Source organism: Diadema antillarum, unplaced genomic scaffold (assembly GCF_040938485.1).
Source record: "Diadema antillarum isolate AM-2024a unplaced genomic scaffold, OU_Dant_1.0 seq00000321_RagTag, whole genome shotgun sequence".
NCBI lineage: Eukaryota > Metazoa > Echinodermata > Echinoidea > Diadematoida > Diadematidae > Diadema > Diadema antillarum.
This window is the reverse complement of record NW_027271340.1, coordinates 683,923-703,857: the sequence shown is the minus strand read 5'-3', so window position 1 is coordinate 703,857 and position 19,935 is coordinate 683,923. Positions and strand designations below refer to the sequence as shown.

At 39.7% G+C, this 19,935-nt stretch overlaps 1 pseudogene; it reads right to left on the bottom strand.

Moving 5' to 3' along the window:
- Window positions 1-946: 946 nt before the first annotated feature.
- Window positions 947-19,935, bottom strand: part of LOC139730556 (major facilitator superfamily domain-containing protein 6-like) — a 37,508-nt pseudogene continuing 18,519 nt past the window's right edge.

Genomic DNA, 19,935 nt, shown 5'->3' with positions numbered 1-19,935 from the left:
ACTCTTTTTAACTTGAGACAGAAAAATAATTTGTATGCTTCTGGCACTTGAAAATATTTACAAGTAACTATATAAGCTCTGTTTACGCCATAGACAAGAACATTTGATAGAATCTACTGAACACAGCAGATATTAACGCGTGGCAGAAATCAGAAATATGCTTGTAGGCTACTTTGTGTGTGTATATTGAGGAAAAGGGGGAGGGACTTTCATGGTACATAAGCAATCTGCAGGCAATTGATAATGCTCATCGTAATCTATACCACAGAGGACATTGACCTGTATAGAACATAACAATAAAAAATAAAAATTACCCCGAAAATGACGGTGAGGATGACTGGAACACACTGAACGAAATATTGAATGAGCAAATTCTTTATAGCTCACACTCATCCAAGAAAGACGTCTACACGGTTGGTCGCAAATCAACTGAGCAAGAAAGCGATTTTTCACTACATCAACAACAATCTTTAGCTGTAGCCATGGCTATGTGCCAACTATTCAAAGTACCTCCATTTCTACCAATTTCGTTTTGTAATAGTAAAGGTGACGGAAACTAGTTACGTGTTCCATATCTTCCATATCTAAAACTTTTGATTTCAATTAAGTTGAAATACATGATAAGTGTCTCTTATCCGAAGAGAATGTCGTGTGTTTGTTTTGTTTTGTTTTGTTGTTATTGTTGTACATGATTCATGTAGGGCATGAAACTGATGCCCATAGCTGATTGCTCTTTCAGACACAAGAGGGCGTTTTCGTAGATGACCACCTGCCACGGTATGGTGACGCCAGTAGTCTCGGCCAGGTTGTATCCACAATGACTGCAAAATTGTATTATTTTCAACCTGTTACCTTATAATTTCACGATCAGCTTTCAACGATGAAGATCAGAACCAATTCCTATTTACAAACAAAACGTGTTCATAATTCAGGCCACTTGCTTAGAAATACCTTGTAGATATGATAAAATGTAAACTCTTGAAAATAAGTAATCTCCTGCAGAAATCTACGCGAGTGTTCATAATCCTTAGGCAATTAAAAATAAAAATCTATATTGCAACTACGTTGTACTAGAACGTCCCTCGCTATTCACACTGCATGGCTGTGCATTTATCGAAATGAAAATATAGCGGAAGCTCTCCTTATTTTCATCTTACTTTTAACACAAAAGCTGTCAAAAAATATCACTATGAAAGCGTGAAACATTCTTTGCAATCATTAATTCGCTTCGCTTTTCTCGGCGTCTGTCTGTGAGGTCGGCAAATCTTGAGGTGGCGTGTGTTCGTCAGACCCTGGCTCACCGGGCCCCTTCTCCACGTCTCGGTGTCTTTCATCCAATAGCTCCCTCTGTTGGTCAGAGTAAGGAATGGGGCTTAGGTCAGCCGATGTCAGGACGGGCTGAACATCTGACGGTTTGCTTGGTGGCGGGCTCGTGGTCGAGGCAGACTTCATCTCATTGTAGGTTGGGTACTGCATCGCCAAGAAGATAACAAGTACCACCAGGGATGCCACACCGAACCCACGGAAAGTCTCCCTTGTACCTGTATACAAGAACGAATGAACAATAGAAAAAGAAATCTTGGTGTACCCGTCTCAACTATACAATGCAAAAATAGCAATCAGAAGTACCGGTATTGTAAATTTTAGATTTGTATAGGCTTATTTTGTGATTTGAATAGCTTCTATTGCTGTACTTGTCAGTGCCTTTCAAAAGTTGGAACATTGTTCGTAGAAGGGAGCAATGGAATATTTCCAAATATGAACAACAAAATGGACAACATAATGTCCTACGTCTCTCTCTCTCTCTCTCTCTCTCTCTCTCATATTACGTAAATTCGCAGTACACACACACACGCACATATGTATATATATATATATATATATATATATATATATATGTATATGTATATATATATCATAAGTAGACAAATCATTACCAATAGTCTACAATAAATGGTAGATATATTGATATCTTATTTTCAGAACAATGATCATCATACTCTATTTTCATTTTATTTTCTTTTATTATTCAATCTGTATCAATGGTAATAATGATTATTTTGTTACGAATCATACTCTCCATCATATTGGTCTTTTAAACAGACAGAATGACGTCGGGATCCTCGGTTTTAATTCACAAATTTAAAAAAATATGACAAAACTACTTTCCTTTACTAGTATTTTGTAATTTACGCCTGTAAATCACTGATGTCTATCAGTGCTGTAAATTCTTACCGAATGCGTTAACAAGGAGCCCACCAAAGATGGCACCACAGCCACGCCCTAGTCCGTGGTGCGTGCCCTGTAGGATGCCCTGGGCGGACGAGCGAAGTCTCTGCGACGTGGCCAGCCCTATGTAAGACGTGCAGGCGGCCCAGATTAAGGCATGGGTCAAACCTGCATGTGTGTAAAATAATATGAAAGGAAAGAACGATGAGTGAAAAGTGGAGAACGTAGACGTGTATCATACATAGTATTATACTCTAGTGTGTAGAATCATGTACATGTGAAGTTGCGGTGCCAATTTGCAGATTATAATCTTGGTCACAAACATAATATGGATGCTTGATTGATTGATATTTTGAAAGGATGATGAAGAAAAAAAGTCGGCCTTGTTTTTAACCTCAGTTTGTTTTGCCTTGATTTGATTTGATTTGTTTATTGTCTGCACGGCATTGCTTTATATTTCCTTAATTTTCAGCATTATTCTCAAACGTTGTAATATATACAGGAACCTCTGTGTCGTATTTTATGCCATAGTCATATTTCACACAATTTCAACAATTTTCATTACACATCTCTAACATAAAGATATCGATCCACTGGCGTAGTTAGAGTTTTACTTCTTAAAACGACGTGGATATGTTATACGTATACGTATTACAGAAGGAAAGAAAAAGAGGAGACAGACATTTACTTTGGTGAATTCGATTTGATTGACTTTTTACCATCTTCAAATGAAAGCTATAATCATCATTAATTTGACACGTACAAGAGACATATGATAATCGATGTGAATAACCTGTATGCGTAATAAAGCAATGTATCGTAAGGCAACGAGCGAATAACAGACACTTTGTTCTGTTACAGATTGATGTCACAGATGACGCAGTGTTGATACCTTAATGTCAAAAGGATGAGGAGAGGGGGTTGCTAACGAGAAATGACAGTTCGAGAGCATTATGCAAACACTTAAAGCAGGTGGTTTCATACAGCACGAGCAAGCCTTCTTTTAACAATTTTTGCCCGTCTCCTTTCCCCATTTTTTTTTTGGTGTGATTTTCAAGTGTTTTTTTTTATTATTATATTTTTTTTCCACTCGGGCGATGCGGCAAACATTTCAGCGTCGTTAATGGTGTCAACGTGAGTTACGGTCGAGGCGAACATGGATGAAAAGTCAAACATAAAAAATGACTCCGTTAGCATTGTTCCCATCATCCACATGGCACTTAATAAAACACAAGGCTGCCATTCAATGTTTGATCAGAGGATTTGTTAATGATTAAAAACTATTTAAAAAAAATGAAATATCATCAACACATCCGAGTTCCTTTTTTCTTAACAGATATGATTATGATAAAGCCAAACTGTACATAGAAAGAAATTAATTTTCATGACTTATGTTTTTCTTGTTATGATCAAAGATATGTATTTATTCAAATCCAGGTTAAACATAAGATGACATTGTTTGCCACTACATGTATTTAGTTTGCTTTAATAAAAGATTACCATCAACAATCTGATTATTAATGGATTTTTAAGTCAAATCTATTTTCTCAGAAATGCTGTGGTACAAATCTGTGTGTGTGTGTGTGTGTGTGTGTGTGATTGTTTAGAGGCAAGGTAACTTGAGTGTATGTGGTTATGTAAATGCATACCCTCTCGTTGATTTACGTGTATCAAAAGAGCCCAATGGTCACTCGCGTGAGGGCGTCTTGCTTTCTTGTAGTCAAAGTAAATCGTGCTATTTCATCAATCACATTGAGAACGAAATTATGTTGACAGATGGACCTACAAACGCACACAAACGCACGCTTAAACAAATCACGGGTCCTTTGCCCAATACAGACGTTCTAGATAATGGCCTCTTCAGGACATCCCGCGTAAAGCTGAGGGATAAAAATTCCTCGCCCAATGTCACGATTTTGTCGACCAATGGGAAGGCGTTCCTCGTTGCCATTGTGATGAAGTCATTATGCAAGACTTGTCGAAGCGTTTTCACTTTTAGTCATATTTCGTGACCGTGGTCCGTGTTTGTCCCGATCACTTGGCAGACGAGCTTAATATCTTCAGAAGATGTATTCGCACAATCTCACTTGGTCGCTGCTCTAATCGACATTACAATGAGTATCCCGAGAGTGTCTAATGAACAGGGAGCGTAGAGGAATCAGTGTGTCGTGGTGAGTACACAGTACCTTCCAGGAGTAGGCCTACAGCGCGCAATCCGTGCAGACGGGTGTACGGGTCATCTGATACCGATAGCCGCTGGAATTACAAACAAGCGGAAGCGTGGAACTCGTGTACACAGAAGAAAACAAACAGATTCCCTCTCCGAGACTCCTTCCGTTCTCAGCCGCCCCCCCCCCCCCCAAAAAAAAAAAAAACAAACAAACACAAAGTGACTATTGTAAGAGGGAAGATATATTCCAGGGGGTTAGCGCACTCGAAGAATGAAAGTGATGTAATCCCTACCAGAGGGTAAAGTGAGACGAGGGAAACAAAAAGGATGAGATAGTGAAAGAGACAGGAGTAGATTAGATACATAAGAAGAGAGAAAGAGAGTGTCAGAAAATGCGATGCAACGTACAGCATACACGTCAACTTATAGTTTCAATGCAGAAGTTTACAACCAACTTTTTTTCGTTCTCTGTATTTTGTGTGTGTGTGTCTGTGTCTGTGTCTGCGTGTCTGTATGTGTGTCTGTGTCTTTGTGTATGTGTGTGTGTGTGTGTGTGTGTGTGTGTGTGTGTGTGTGTGTGTGTTTGTGTCTGTGTGTGATCTGATTCGACGCACGATGTATACCTTGATAAACTCTGCAAGGTCAACTTCTGTGTAAAGATTAGCGGATTGAATTATTGATAGCTATTCGTGGATATGAAACGCAATCAGCAAAATGTAGGTAGGTGGAAAAGCAATTTTATCGTGCGAAAGGATGAATATCAAAATCCTGCTTCAGTGTGACCCGTGGCATACAGTACGGATTTCCGAGAGATGCCCATTGTGATACCTCTAATATTCTTTCCAAGCTGTCCTTTTCTTCTTTCCTGATATTTCCCATAATATTCTGTTTTTTTTTTATTCTTCTTCCTCTTGTCTCCTTATCCATTCTCCTACCACATGGTCTACTTCAGGCACGTGTCATTTTCTATTCTTTTTCCTGTTTCTCTATTCGAAGTGTTGTTTCGATGGCAATTATAATGGGCCGGTATTGCTTTATGCCATGTCTTGCCCTCCACCCCACCCACGAACTCTGTCTGTCTATCTGTCTGTCTGCCGGTCTCTCTGCCTATCTCTGACCCTATTTTTGGCCGTTACTGTTGTATTTTCCCTTGCATAATGAATTATTTTTCCGCTCGATGATAATGCCACCTACGGGAGGCGGGAAAACTGAACAGCAGCAGACGACGACAATCTTCGTGACGTCCAGACTTCATCCGTTGGGATTATTATGACGTTGTCATGGCAAAAAATATAGTCGCCGAAAAATCTGGTAGGCTTGAGTATTAATGTAACTGCCTGATGTGTAGAACAGTGTACTATGAGCAATGATGAACAGATATCAGTTGCAATGTTGCATGACATGAGTACCAAAGTTTCGACCGCAATATTGAATGAAACCGAAATGAGCTGAGTCACGAAATTCGCGTCATGAATATTCACAGCCTTTTTATTCTAAACATATAAATCATCAAGCATGCTTTATAGCATTCCTCCCCATTTCCAGCATGTCCCTATACTTTCAATATTTTGCAAATTTATGTCTTTCTTTTATTGTACATTGTAATGTATAATTTGTGCGTTCAACTTCCGTCAAATGTTGATAATATGTTTCTGCTGGAAATGGAAAAAAAAATTATGAATGAAAAAAATGATGTATGTTCAGCCATTTCCTCAGAATGGAAACAACAAAGACTCATGTGTTTGGTCTGCTGGCACTGGAGAGTAACCGAACTCGACGTCGATAAAGAAAAAGTACAGTACATTATGTCATGATTATCTTGAATTGTTGGATTCGTGCTGTTGTTGATCAAGTTTAACAGCTGCTTATTTATCCCGCGAGCAACGCCCGCAAAGACAAAATTTGTTATTTGTTGTTTTTGTTGTTGTTGTTGTCTTTTTTTTTTGGGGGGGGGGGGGTTGTCGCTGAAGAGAATGAGAGGTAACTCCCCTCTCTTCGCACTTCCGTTCTCCGGCCGATGCGTCAGAGTCGGATCGTGTAGCTTATTAATGCGTCCCAATCTATTTCCCATTTTCATGGAAAAGTGCAAAAGTGATACCATTATGAATTGATATGCAGTGACGCAAGGTGAAAACTGTTGCCCAAGGCTATAATTGAATTTTTTGATCAGTCATACATGGCTGCTAATATTTTCCAATAGTATTTCGTTATTTTTTGATCACGCGCTTATTATTCACACAATGCGATTGATCAATCCTGGCCAGCACTATACAGTGAGAGCCTTATGGAAACAATGATTATTGTATTGAAACGATACTACCACATACTTTCTTTATAGATGAGAAGTGTTCCATTCTCTTACTAGGTTATCTGAAGGACGTACAAATCGTGTCATAATGATTCCCCACATTTCAAAACAATAATCCTCAAAGGTAATGAGACCGCTGATTTTATAACAATGCGCAGCTTGTCACTGAGGCAATACATGGACCTCTTTGAGCGTCGTTTTGCAGTCGTGACTGAATTCAATCTACTCACACGCCGGAAGGCCCTAAAAGAAGAACACAAGTAAATGTCGCCAGAACTCATGAATAAATCCCCAGGCCGCTAATTGAGAAGCACTCGCCCGTGCACGCTCCGCGAATGGCTCCTCTTATAACCTTCCCGGAAGTGAATGCCCGCATCATGTTCACTCATACAACGTGATGTATGAATACGAGAGGAAGAAGGGGCACATCTATCTACCCATCTATCTATCTATCTATCTATCTATCTATCTATCTATCTATCTGTCTGTCTGTCTATCTATCTATCTATCTATCTATCTATCTATCTACCATCTATCTATCTATCCATATATCTATCTATCTATCTACCTATCTATATGATTATCTATCTATCTATCTATTTACCTACGTAATTATCCATCTATCTACCTAGATTATCTATCTATCTATCTATATATACCTACTTACCTACCTATCTACCCATCTATCTATTTATCTATCTATCTAACTACCTACCTACCTACATATCTATCTATCTATCTACCTACCTATCTATCTATCTATCTATCTACCTATCTATCTACTTATCTATCTATCTAGCTAGCTAGCTAGCTTGCTATCTAGCTATGCTACCGAGAGAAAGAGAGGGAGATGGCGAGGCGAAGAGAGAGATAGTGCATGAGGAGGACGAATTGCAAAGGAGAATTTGTAAAACTTGAGGGTGGTGCTGGTAGCAACGCGTTACTCGTCTTGAGGTGTTTGCTGTTTTCCTCGGGCGGCCTCGTATGTAAATTCGACGCCCACTTTATACTTTCACCGGCTGCAGCGGAAGAGGCGTTGCTCTTTTCCTGCTCAAGATAGTCGAGATACTCGCGCCCTACTGGCTGTTTTCTCCTGTGTTTGTTTTTAACTCTGGAAAGCTCTAAAGGAATTATGCATAACCATATACTATATGTTTGATAAAGAATATCCATCATGATCGTTATGATTTACACATACGCGCCGCGGGTGTGATGAGGTCACAGATAAAACATTCATGCTCTGCGAGGTTGTGAGTGATGGTGTGGCAAAGTGTTGTTCTATAACGAGTATAAGATGTGATGGCCATAACTTCAACGTCATTATACACATACGGTCGTTATAACTGCGAAATATATAGTACGCATACATAATTATCATGTGTGTAAGTCCATGGTTGACAGCCATGAACAAGATACTTCCATTATTAGCAAGATATTACAAGCTGCTTATGACTACAAAGGGTTGACGCGATAAACAGGAAATGGTGACAATCAATAATCCAATAATTCTTCATTTGAGAATTGGATCAAGAACACATATTGATTCTATTCATTAGACAGCAAGCTCTCTTGCTGACTACAGACAAGATTATTCGCTGTAAGATTGATGACCAATAAATCAATAATTTTTCTCTACAAAATATACAAGATCTATTGGCGACGCAGTTTTATTCCCCACTCCAGTGTATACAGGACTGTTTGTTGAAAGGGATGTAATCACTATTCGCAGCATGTTTCCGAAAGGAATGTATATATATATATATATATATATATATATATATATATATATACATTCTATCAATACATCGATGCATAATTTTAGCCTTTCGCTGCATGCATCTTACGCTCCCATCCCAAAAATTATCTTCCAGCTTCGCTTTGAAAAAAAAAAAGGCTATCATTTTTTATGTCGCGGGCGAATTCAAAGAACTGGATTGACTGAAATACTGGGCACAGAAGGAAAAAAAAACACAGTAATTTGTAGAACAGGAAATTTAATCAAACTCGAAGACTCGAGAAATCGGACTTCATTAAGGTCTGATAGAAATTCGAGAAGGACAGAAAGGAATACGAAGATAATGGTGATATATAAAGGAAAAAGCAGAAAGTAAAAGAATTAAATTCAGGTAAAGACTAGCGATTTTATTATACGATACTGGGAAATTAATGTGACGACAATCTAATTCTGGCTGGTGTCCGATGTCTCAGTAACCTCCTGTTCTATACTATCACCATTGACGTCATGCGTGATATTAAAATTGTATGATAATGTCTGTAATAACAGAATAATAGAAGTAATGATGAACACAGTGATAGGAAAAATACTAATAACAACAAAAATGAAAACCAATTTTGACGACAACGATAATAATTATTAAGACGGTAAGGATCATGATGATAATGATGATGATTGTAATGACTATAGTAATAATAGTAATAATAATGATAATAGTAAAAGTAATAGTAATAGTAATAGTAATAATAATAATGATGATAATAACATTGATAATAATAATGATGATGATGATGATTGTTATTACTATTATCATTTTTGTTAGCAGTAGTACTACAGTAGTATCATTTTCATCATTGATATACATTGTACTTCTGCAATTGTCTTCATTATGATCATGATTACAATTATTATTATCATTATTATTGATCGTTGTTCCTCGTGGTATATTATGCTCATCATACTACTATATCAAAATCATAAATTATTTTCTTCATTATCATATTACCAAAACTACTTTGCTGCCTATAACCAGACCGCTGTCTTGTTGGGTCGACGGTCAGTTTTGACTTGAGACTTTTCCCCCTTTTGAACACCCTAAAACTTACCCAGAGCACAACACATGGAGAAATAAGATAACCCGAAGCTGGGGTCCTATTCTATCATTAACCTGTTTGTGTCGCCCAGCCTCTATGTTAATACGACCCGTTACCATGGCAATCAACATCATTCGATTCCTCCGGGCGATGATCCATTTTTCGCATGCACCTGACGGCACCTAATCGCAAGCCGCGCTGTCAGTTATCTTCGAAAAGCCCTCACCCCACCGCGCTCCACGTCGAGGCGGCAACCTGCGCTGAATATCAATTGACTTCATAAAAATCAATGCTGAAATACCAGCTTTGCATTATGGATTACACCCTGAGAAACCGCTTTGTGTATCCTAACGGGTGCATCGTCTCAGACATAATCCCTTTCGGGGGTAAAAAAAAAAAAGAATTTATATATCTTGCCTCATCCTATCAGCTATGATATTCACGCACCGCAAATTTAACCAGCATGGAGTAACTGTCGAATTTGCTGCGTATATGGAGATAAATTAATGCAATTTAGACTAAACCTACGAGCAAGCGGATTCACATATTCCACGAATCTCACGCCATGGCTTATTAAGATGCATAGCCATCAAACATACCAAATATAACTTTCCATAATCATGAGAAGAGACGCGAAATTATTATTGTTTTCTATATATCGCGAATAAATGGCCCGAACCCATATGGCATGATGTTGGAAGCGCCTCTCGACACCATAGCCGGTGGCGCCTCTAAATTTCACCACTGCACACGCGACCTTTTCCTCGGGGTCGTATCGTCTGCTAGGGCCTGATCCAGCTGAAGAGTATACCTTCTTCTCTCCACGATACCTTTCAAAGGCAACCCAATATGGCAGGGCTCTCTGACTTGACGTTGGCACGAGGCGCTCCTGGCGATATTACTCTAAAGGAGTCTTTTGCCCGAGCGTGAGGTAATGAAAGGATATTTGTTTTCAGAATTGAATTCATCTCACACACATACGCGGCGCAAAGATGGATTGAGTGAATAATACATGCCGGCCTCAATAGTGTCGGGTTGTCAGAAATTTGCAAAGCAACTTGGCTGGGAACTCCTCTTCATGGATTTCGAGCTCCATACAGTACACTTAAGGCTTGTTATTAAATCATATTGTCTCATGGCATAGTTCGGAAGGCTGTTTTGATAGCACTAACGGTCAGACCGAATATTAGACTTTTTTATCGAAAGTGTTGAAAGAAAAAACGCCATGACATTTATGAACGGCTGTTTATATCAATAGCCAGGTATATTGTCATCGAGTAGTCAAAATCACGTTTAAAGTACTTCGCGATGCATAGTGAACGTGTATAGGTCCTACTCGTGCTCTAACAAATATTAGCGACAGTATACTAGTATATAAATCACTGATGTAGTAAAACTTATTTGTGTGTGTGTGTGTGTGTGAGAGAGAGAGAGAGAGAGAGAGAGAGAGAGAGAGTTCCGGTAAGGGCTACTATTCTCTTTCATTTTCCCAGCTCCTACATCTAGAGTGATGCACGCACCCGTGCAAATCTCTCGGACACTTTTCTCTCGCCGGGTCAACATCTCTGTTTACCGATGCTGTGACAGGCCCTTCCTCCCTAGAGATACCCAGTCCCATCTTGTGCGCATCCAGCGAAAACAAGGAGTCAGAATTCGCGAAAAGAAAATCCCTAAATCCCTTCGAGTCTATGTCCTTGCGGACGTCAATTACATATAGAGGAAGAAAGAGCAATTCTGAGCCTGCAATCAGAGGTCACATCAACATCGCAAGGCACCGTGCCATGTTGTCCCGTACTGCGACAGAGGTATTTGACTCAATGAGATAGAGTGAGCGAAACGTCTATACACTGCTGGAGCATTCTTCATTCACTCTCAATTCAGTGTTTCATTCTTGCTGTTTGTGGCTGTGGATTTTGTCAACGTTTTCTTTCTCTACTTCTTGTAGAAAAGATTAAACCACTTTCAATAATGGGACATGTCGATCTAATGGACAATTTTCGTGGGATGATGTTTACACACATTTAAAAAAAATCCAAATCCTAAATCCAAATCCAAAATCCAAATCATCAAAATTGTCAAACGATATGATTATCAGGGCCGCTACACATAATGTTACCGCGAAGGGAATACAGATGATTTGATTTGAATCTATAGGATGGCACAAAAATATAAACATGAAAGACTTACTTCACGAATGAGTTCTCTTCTACGACAACTCGAAGAAGATGAAATGAGAAAAATCGAAGGAAAGAAGTTTTAGCTCCTTAGTTTGAGCAGCAATCATTCATGTTGCGTTTCACTGGACCACCCCTCCCCCATAACTGTCTACAAAGAATCAACAACCACAAACTTCATTCATGTTAATTCTCGATTCCCTCTATGATTCTTTTATCTCATATCTATCAAATAAAACATAAACTGCACTCAGTTACTTTTGTTTGTCGCGTAAAGAAATTATGATTTCTTCATCGAGATAAGCAAAGCGCTATCACAAGCCTTCTAATGCAGCCACAACATGAGAAAAACAAATCTACACCGAGTTCAGGAGAAGAAAAATGAAGCCCACGCTAAACACACAAGATACGAATCATTCTGGTGGCGACTGCAAACATTATAGTCGAGTAATCAGATTAATGGAGAGATCGAGTGTTTAAGTGGTGTGTTGTTTTCTTGACGAGATCGTGAAATGATACCGTCGAGAAATGTTTGATGAATGCACTCATTCTGGTATATAATCGATGGACATTGAGGGAGAGATATACCTTCTCCAGCCAGCTCGAGATCGATTAGAAAGCAAACACGCCATGTTGGTTTAGATTTACATGTGGCGTCACGCAAGGTGCTTGCGAGGCCCCAGTCAATGCATTAAGAAAAAAAGAGACAAACTTCATTCGCCTCACAGGCCTCAGCCTAATGGATCCTTAAACATTCCATTTGCTAACAGCAATGCTGACACATTTTACGTGCCCTTCAGATTCCTACAGGTACATCCCACAAAGATGACATGTTGTCCTCGAGCAATGGCAAGACGTAATTTCCTTTTCTTCAACATGAATTTTTAGATGGCTTGGAGAAAAAGAAAGAAGAACGCCTCCAGCATCCACTGATTTTACCCGTCTCCGCAACTCAAAATAATTTACCAAGTACAATGAAGCATTTGCAACGTGTCAGTCACGTCTCTTTTCGACACTGTATGTAAAATCAAGTTATACTTTGGTTTCTTGAAAAGAAATTCGTAAATTAAGTGAATATTCTACTATCTTGTTAAAGCTCACATCATGTCAGTTTGCTTTATGCTTTTTTTTTCACACGTACAAGAGAGCAGCAAATTATATACACGGTGGTAAGAAAAGCCTCACAGACATGTTACATTTCAGAGAAGAGAAAATTGATGAAAGTTTTGGTTTTTGTCTTGCTTAAAATCTGATGTAGATAAAGTTTTGTCTAAATTCTGTATAATTTAGTGAAATTACATTCATGAGCTATATGTAGGGATCTCTTGAGAAATTGTCAAAACATACTATGACAGCTATTTTTGTGAAAATGAATTTGAATTTGTCAACACTACAAATGAAGGTTCATGCTGAAAAAAATTAATCGATTCATATTCCAGAATTAATTCTGAATCCCTTATTGATTTTGTATTAAGTGTCCCTGTCATAAATCGTCTTCATTATGTATTCTTTCTGCGTCTTAGACGTCTGGGAATTCCCATTTTTATGCGATGATTTTGTTTGTATCTGTCAACATGGTGAAGAGATCATGTCACGTTGACGAAGATTTCTCAGAATGGAAAGTATAGCAGTCAGGAAGCGTTGTGCAAGCAGATCTTGAAGCTTTTTGAGCATGGAATCGTGAAGCATAGGATATCGTTTGATATTATTGGACTTTATCTGTATATTATTATTCGTAGTAAAGTATGTTCGAGACGCAAAAACCATGACAAGGATTTTCTAGACACGATGAGTGTTTCAAGTGGTCGATGAGATGGATTTCTTCTCATTATAATCAAACTGTTGTATATAGTTATTTACGTAATTTGTATTTGTTTTAATTTGTTGTAATTTTGATGTTATTTGTATATGTTGTATATAGTTATTTATGTCATTTGTATTTGTTGTTTAACCCTGTACACCATTGTATTTTTACGCGGACCCCTTTGAAAATCATTCTAGTACTGAAAGGGCTATCCACCCTGTGAATGGAAATTATATTTAAAAAAATTAGAGCTGACAGCAAACAAATGTTCATTCTTGGAATGCAGTCTGACAAAAGGATAAGGGTCTAAAAACTCGTCAATATTCAAAGCTTTAGATAGAGACAAAACACACCATCCAGTCTCCCCTTGAAATTCAACAGCACACTTCACCAGCAGCAATGTTTCGCGAGAGCCTACACTTCTACACCCAATCCACAAATCACGATCCAGAAAACAGGGCGCAGATGATCAAACAGAGTTTGGATAAGTGTTCCGCTGAACATTCTCGAGAGAGGTAAGACGACGAGGGTTAGCTTATTTGAGCCACATTGATTAAAGATTCGCGTTACCTGATCAGTTTAATCCTCATTGGATGTCTATTCGCTATTTCTCGCGATGGGGTGGCGGCGCCATCCACCGTACACATTGCGTCTACTCTATGTCATAGAACACTTGTTGAATCCGGTGCACCGGGATTCCACAATGCGTAAGCACGAAGTATTTTCTTGAACTCGGTAAGTGGTACGGTAGCTGGCATTTCCAATGCAACTTCAAACAAATGCTCTCTCTTTTGTTATTTCAGTGTCGTCTGCATAATATTGTCCAATCTTTCCTGTCACGCAAGACTTGACATTATGGTTTTACCTTATATTTGGAAGAATGTACACCTGCTCTGTCGTTGGTACGCCTCGACAGAATGCACTCTTCAACACTTTGAAATGATTTCGATATATATTTACTATGACAAACAGCTGCTCTCATGGTCGTGATGACAAAGATGACAAAATATGCATGATGTAGTCCATAATAATGAAGTAAAAACACGCTCTAGTTTTATTGTTACACTAGTCCTTACGTCGAATCTGTCTGGTTTTGCCTTTCTCTGCATCTCAAGTCTCATTCATTAAATAAATCACTTGAAATCAAAACAGGAAAGTTTGTCATACCGTATGAAACAATTTCAGCAAATATGATACAGGTAGAGCATTATTCAGTCAAGTTTCGTGGCAGGCATGTAACGAAACAGTTGTTCTGCTTCGTTTTGTTTTGTGTGATGTATGCTCTGATATACGCGGTCATACACTGTAAAAACATCGGTGTTAGATTTAACACCACGGGTGTTAAATCTAACACCGATCAAACTTCAATAGAGGACCACACCCACAGGTGTTAAAAATGTACTGTGATGGTGTTGAAAAGTGTTCACCTGACACTTCGTGGTGTTAATTTGACACTGTACCTGGTGTTATTTTGACACTGTACTGGTGTTAATTAAAAAATGACACCACATGGTGTTGATTTGATATTTGTTGGTGTTAATATCAATGGTTTAACACCCGTCCAGCTTCAATAAGAGACCACACCAGCTGGTGTTACTTTGGTGTAAATCTATTTTTCACATTTTTTCAAAAATCTAGTATCTTAATGTAAAATTCTTGATCATCTTGTTTAAATTAAAAATCAACAAGAAGTACAGTTACTAAGAAACTCTTCAAAAAACAGTTTAAAATTTGGAAATGACACCCGGAGGTGTTAATTTAACACCATAAATGAGCACCGAAAATTTAACACCAGCTCGGTGTTCACTATTTAACACCGGACTTTTTGCAGTGTACAAAACACACACACATTTATACACGCACACAAAGATGACAGCGCTATAATATTTCCTGAATCCCCCAAACTTACCTACTTATGACAATAAAGGCGAGGCCTTATATGAAAGAACAGTTAACACTGAAGAGCTACCCCGGGTAGATAACACCAAGATAATAGTAATGTTGATAATAATCATAGCAATAATAATAATGTGATAACACTCATGATAATGATCATGATTATAATAACAATAATTATGATATCTTCACCATCATTGTTATTGCTATTATTATCATTATCATTATTATCACCATCATTATTAGTTGATTAGAGATATTCCTCAAGCTGTTGAGCGGGGAAACAACACCAACGTCAACGACGCTTACCTTGTAGAGTTTCCACAATGAGAACCCAGCCATGGGTTGTCTAGGATGGAGATTGCGAGGAATCGTATAGAGTAGCAGAAAAGACCGACACAGAACACCGGAATGTGGCCAATCGCTTGCAGAATCTGTAACAAATAGATGAATAAATGATTTTATACTATCCGTATACTGATATATTGTGTATATAATCTAATAATAATGACAATGATAAGAGTAATAATATAACAATAATTATGTATGTAGACATATATGTATATATATATATATATTATATATAATATTCGAGCGTATATATATATATATATAGTGAAACTTTGAGCAAAGAAAACATGGGTTTTCTTATATATTAGTATAATATATATGTATGTATATGTATATTCTCTTTATTTTTACTACGTTTTCACATCGATGGGTACAGATCCAGTAGAAGCAAAATAAGACAAAACTTCGATGCAAACAGTTAGAGAAGTCCATCTATGGTAGATGTGAAAACATCAATGTGGACAAGGCCATGAGGCAATTAGTAAAAATACTATGATGGATTGTGACGTCTTGACATTCGACTTTGACATACCTTGTGACTACATAGAAACTAGGCTAGGATCTCCGACACGTGGTTGACGACAGAGGCCAAACCAAACAAAGATGGCGGCCCGCCGAGATCCTGTAGATGCCAGTAGAGGAAGGTGAAGAGGAGACCCATTCCAAAGCCCGCGAACCACGCCACGCAGAGCACGGACCCGTAGCGGATGGTGGCGAACATACGGAACACCTGTTTGATGCCGGCTGGATCCTCGGCGGGCAGGGACGGGGACCCTGGACCAGGGTCTTGTGATGTGCCACATGCACCGGACGTGGAACCTGCGGCGACAGGTTCTTGGACTCCCTCGCCCGAAGTATGAGGACTTTCAGTCACGGCACCGTACGACATAGGCCCTTCGCCGCTCGGATCACCTAGAATGATGAGGGTAGAGCATGAAAGGTTTCTACTCACCACCGCAGTAACACATTTTCTTTCAAAAGAGCATACCTTCCACATTGAAAGTCATGTAACTGCTTTAATCTTTCAGGTCTTCACGGATAATATGATAATGTGACAAGGGTACTGTGACATTGTTTATGGGAACCAAAACACTCTTCAACAAGCACAATGTGAAAGATGTAAAATAATTCTCCAAACACTTCCTTCATTTCTTTTAGCGAATGATGATTGATGGTGAAAATGTCATCGTTATTCTAGTGTGCCAGTCAAAACAGCACGACCAAAAACAAAGACTAGCTCAACACAAAGCAACAACTCACCACCAATGGTCACTTGTCCTTCTTTCTTGTTGTAGGTTAGTTTGGACATCTCCGTATTGTGATCGTCGTCGGAATGATACTTGAACTTGAACTGCATTGCTACGAAAAACGAACACGTGATAATAGTTGACTCCGCATCCGTGAGAGCTTGTCCTCGTCTGGTCGAGCAGGATGCCTTCGATTAGCATGAAGACGCCCCACCCAAGGGAGCCGAACATGCGCTGCTGGCCGTAGTACTCCAGCCGATTACTGCCGAGGTAGCCAAGTGTTGCCGAATCGGCCAGGGTGATCGTCGGTGAGCTGAAGAACTCTCCAACTACGATGATGATGAGGAGGAGGAGAAAGACGCCGCGGACGTCGTCGCTGACGAACTTGATGGTGGTCGGCGACGATCGATGGACGGGTTCCTCGCCGTTGCGAGTGGAGTTGAAAGGATGGTAACCCTTTACCTCAGCACTGTTGTCGAAAGGTTGGTCGATGTCGGACTGGTATCCAACTACCAGCCCGTTTTCATTTCCTTCTCCGGGTTTCTCCAAGTCCATGTAGGTGTGGACGCCACCGTCGCGGGACACCTGACTGACGAAGATGATATGACTGTCATCACCGGTTCGGTTGACAGTGATGCAGATAGAGCTGGCTGGACGAATAAACGCCATGGCTTCGGTGAAGATGAGCCAGGCGAAGAGCGAGAAGAGGAAGAGGACTTTGGCCTTCCGCCACGAGTCCGCCAGTCCACCCCAGAGCGGAGCGGCGCAGAACTCGATAAACGGGCGGATCCCTATGAGAAGACCACTCTGAGACGCATTGAGCCCGAGCTGCTTGAAGTACACAGCTAGAAGTGGATACAAACTGCCGTAAGCACCGTAGAACAGGAAGTAAAAAGCTTTGCACATGAGCAGGTTAACGTCGATGTGTGCTGCACATCGCTTCCGTTTCTGTTTGTCTTCCGGGTCATCAGAATTGGAGGGAGGACCGTGGAGGGGTGGGGCCACATTCCCGGCCTCGAAGGGAAGAGTGTTATCCTCTGGAAGGTACATTCTTGTAGATTAGGCTTTAGAGGAATCTGCAGACGAAGAAAGGAAGCATGAAGATAACATCAATCAAGTTTCACAGTGGCTTTAGTTATTTTGAATCTTTAGTGATGAGGTGATTGCAGATGTTTTTTGTTAGCTTGTTACAGGTTCTATTTCCCTTTGATTATGTGTTACACTATGACTGTTAATTTGGGGGTCATCCCTCGAGACCGACACCCACGAGTCATTTGGTCATACAGCCCCACGAGTTCGACATTGAAAACAGGTCCATGAGTCATACTGCTCACGTGTCATACAGCCCATGAGTTCGACACTAGGCAAATAAAGCCCATGAGTTCGACACTAGGTAAAACAGCCCACGAGTTCGACAGATAAAACACGGGGCTTAATGTGTCGGTCTCGCGGACCTTGTATGCTTAGTGCCGAACTCATGGGCTTTATGACTCGTGAACTGTATAACTCGTGGGCTGTATAACTCGTGGGCTGTATGACTCGTGGGCTGTATGACTTGTGGGTGTCGGTCTCGTGACGTGCACCCTTAATTTGTCTCCTGGAGGAGTATACGTCATAAAAGTATTTGATATATTCAGTTGTTGTAAACTTATCATTGTTTATTGTACCTAACTCGTTTTTCTACATGATACTCAAAATAGTCAAAATGGTCATTCTTACACTGTATATGATTAAGAAACTTCAGAAATTTAGGAAATGAATGCAGAACCTTATCACTAATGAACACACCGTACTATTGTATTAAATTGTAAATGCGTGCTACAATCATGTGCATAGTTGTGATGACGGTATAATGTGCATGTACCGGTATAAATTGTTATGCCTGCTCAACTGTTTTGCAAGCACAACCGGTAATACGTGTGACTTGAAAGAGTAAGGCAACAGACTGGAAACGACTTGAAGGATGAGTAAGTTTTATGAAGACTTTGGGAGTAATGAAACACTACAGAATATTTTGATGATATAAGGATTATATCAATATTTACAACTTTCTTTTAGCAAAGGAGACACACCCACTACCGTGCTTAGGACACACAGCACCACCAAGTGGTATAATAATCCTCATATCGTTACTCTGCTGCTGCTCTACGACTCGTGAGACTTGCACAGTAAGTTCATTAGAAGAAAGGAACAGTTGGGACATGTTCGGTTAATTCGAGACTGGAAACGGAACACCACACTATACAGAACAGGACTCTCTTTCTATATCAGGGGCCGCGGACGTTTTTAAGGTTGGGTGGGGCCGCTGCTCGGAATGGAGGTGTCATGAGTCCAGGAGAGTGTGCAGTCTACCCCCCCCCCCCGTTCCTCGGCTTCTGTGTGTGCCACATGTTTTAGTTTATATGTGGCTAAAGAGGGGGGGGGGGCTGCAGTCCCCGCACACTTTTGGTTCTTTAGCCAATTTTTAAAACAAAATTCAATTTGAAAAAAAAAAAAATCGATGAAATACCCCGCCCCGCCATGATTTTTCAGAGGGTTCTACTCCGACCGAGAATTTTCCCATCAAATGAAGGGGAAGGGAGCACCGCCTATTGGACCGCTACCCTTTGACACCCCTCCCTCCAGCACACTGTAAGGAACGTTCCGTTGCCCCTGCCAATATCCATCTTAACCATTTAGAATGTTTGCAATATTGGACGTGTATTGTTCATTTCTTTCAAAACGTGATATTTTGTCACTCTACAATATCAATGTTTATAACTCCGACGCGTATCTTTAGGGAATCAAAACTAATGGCTGTTGTTATCATCGGTATATTCCTTACATTCATCCGTTTAACCTTACTGTTGTTGTTATCGTTGTCATTATATTACCATTAATGTTTCGTTAACTCCGCCAACCGGTGTTGGTTTGTTTGCCTATTCCTT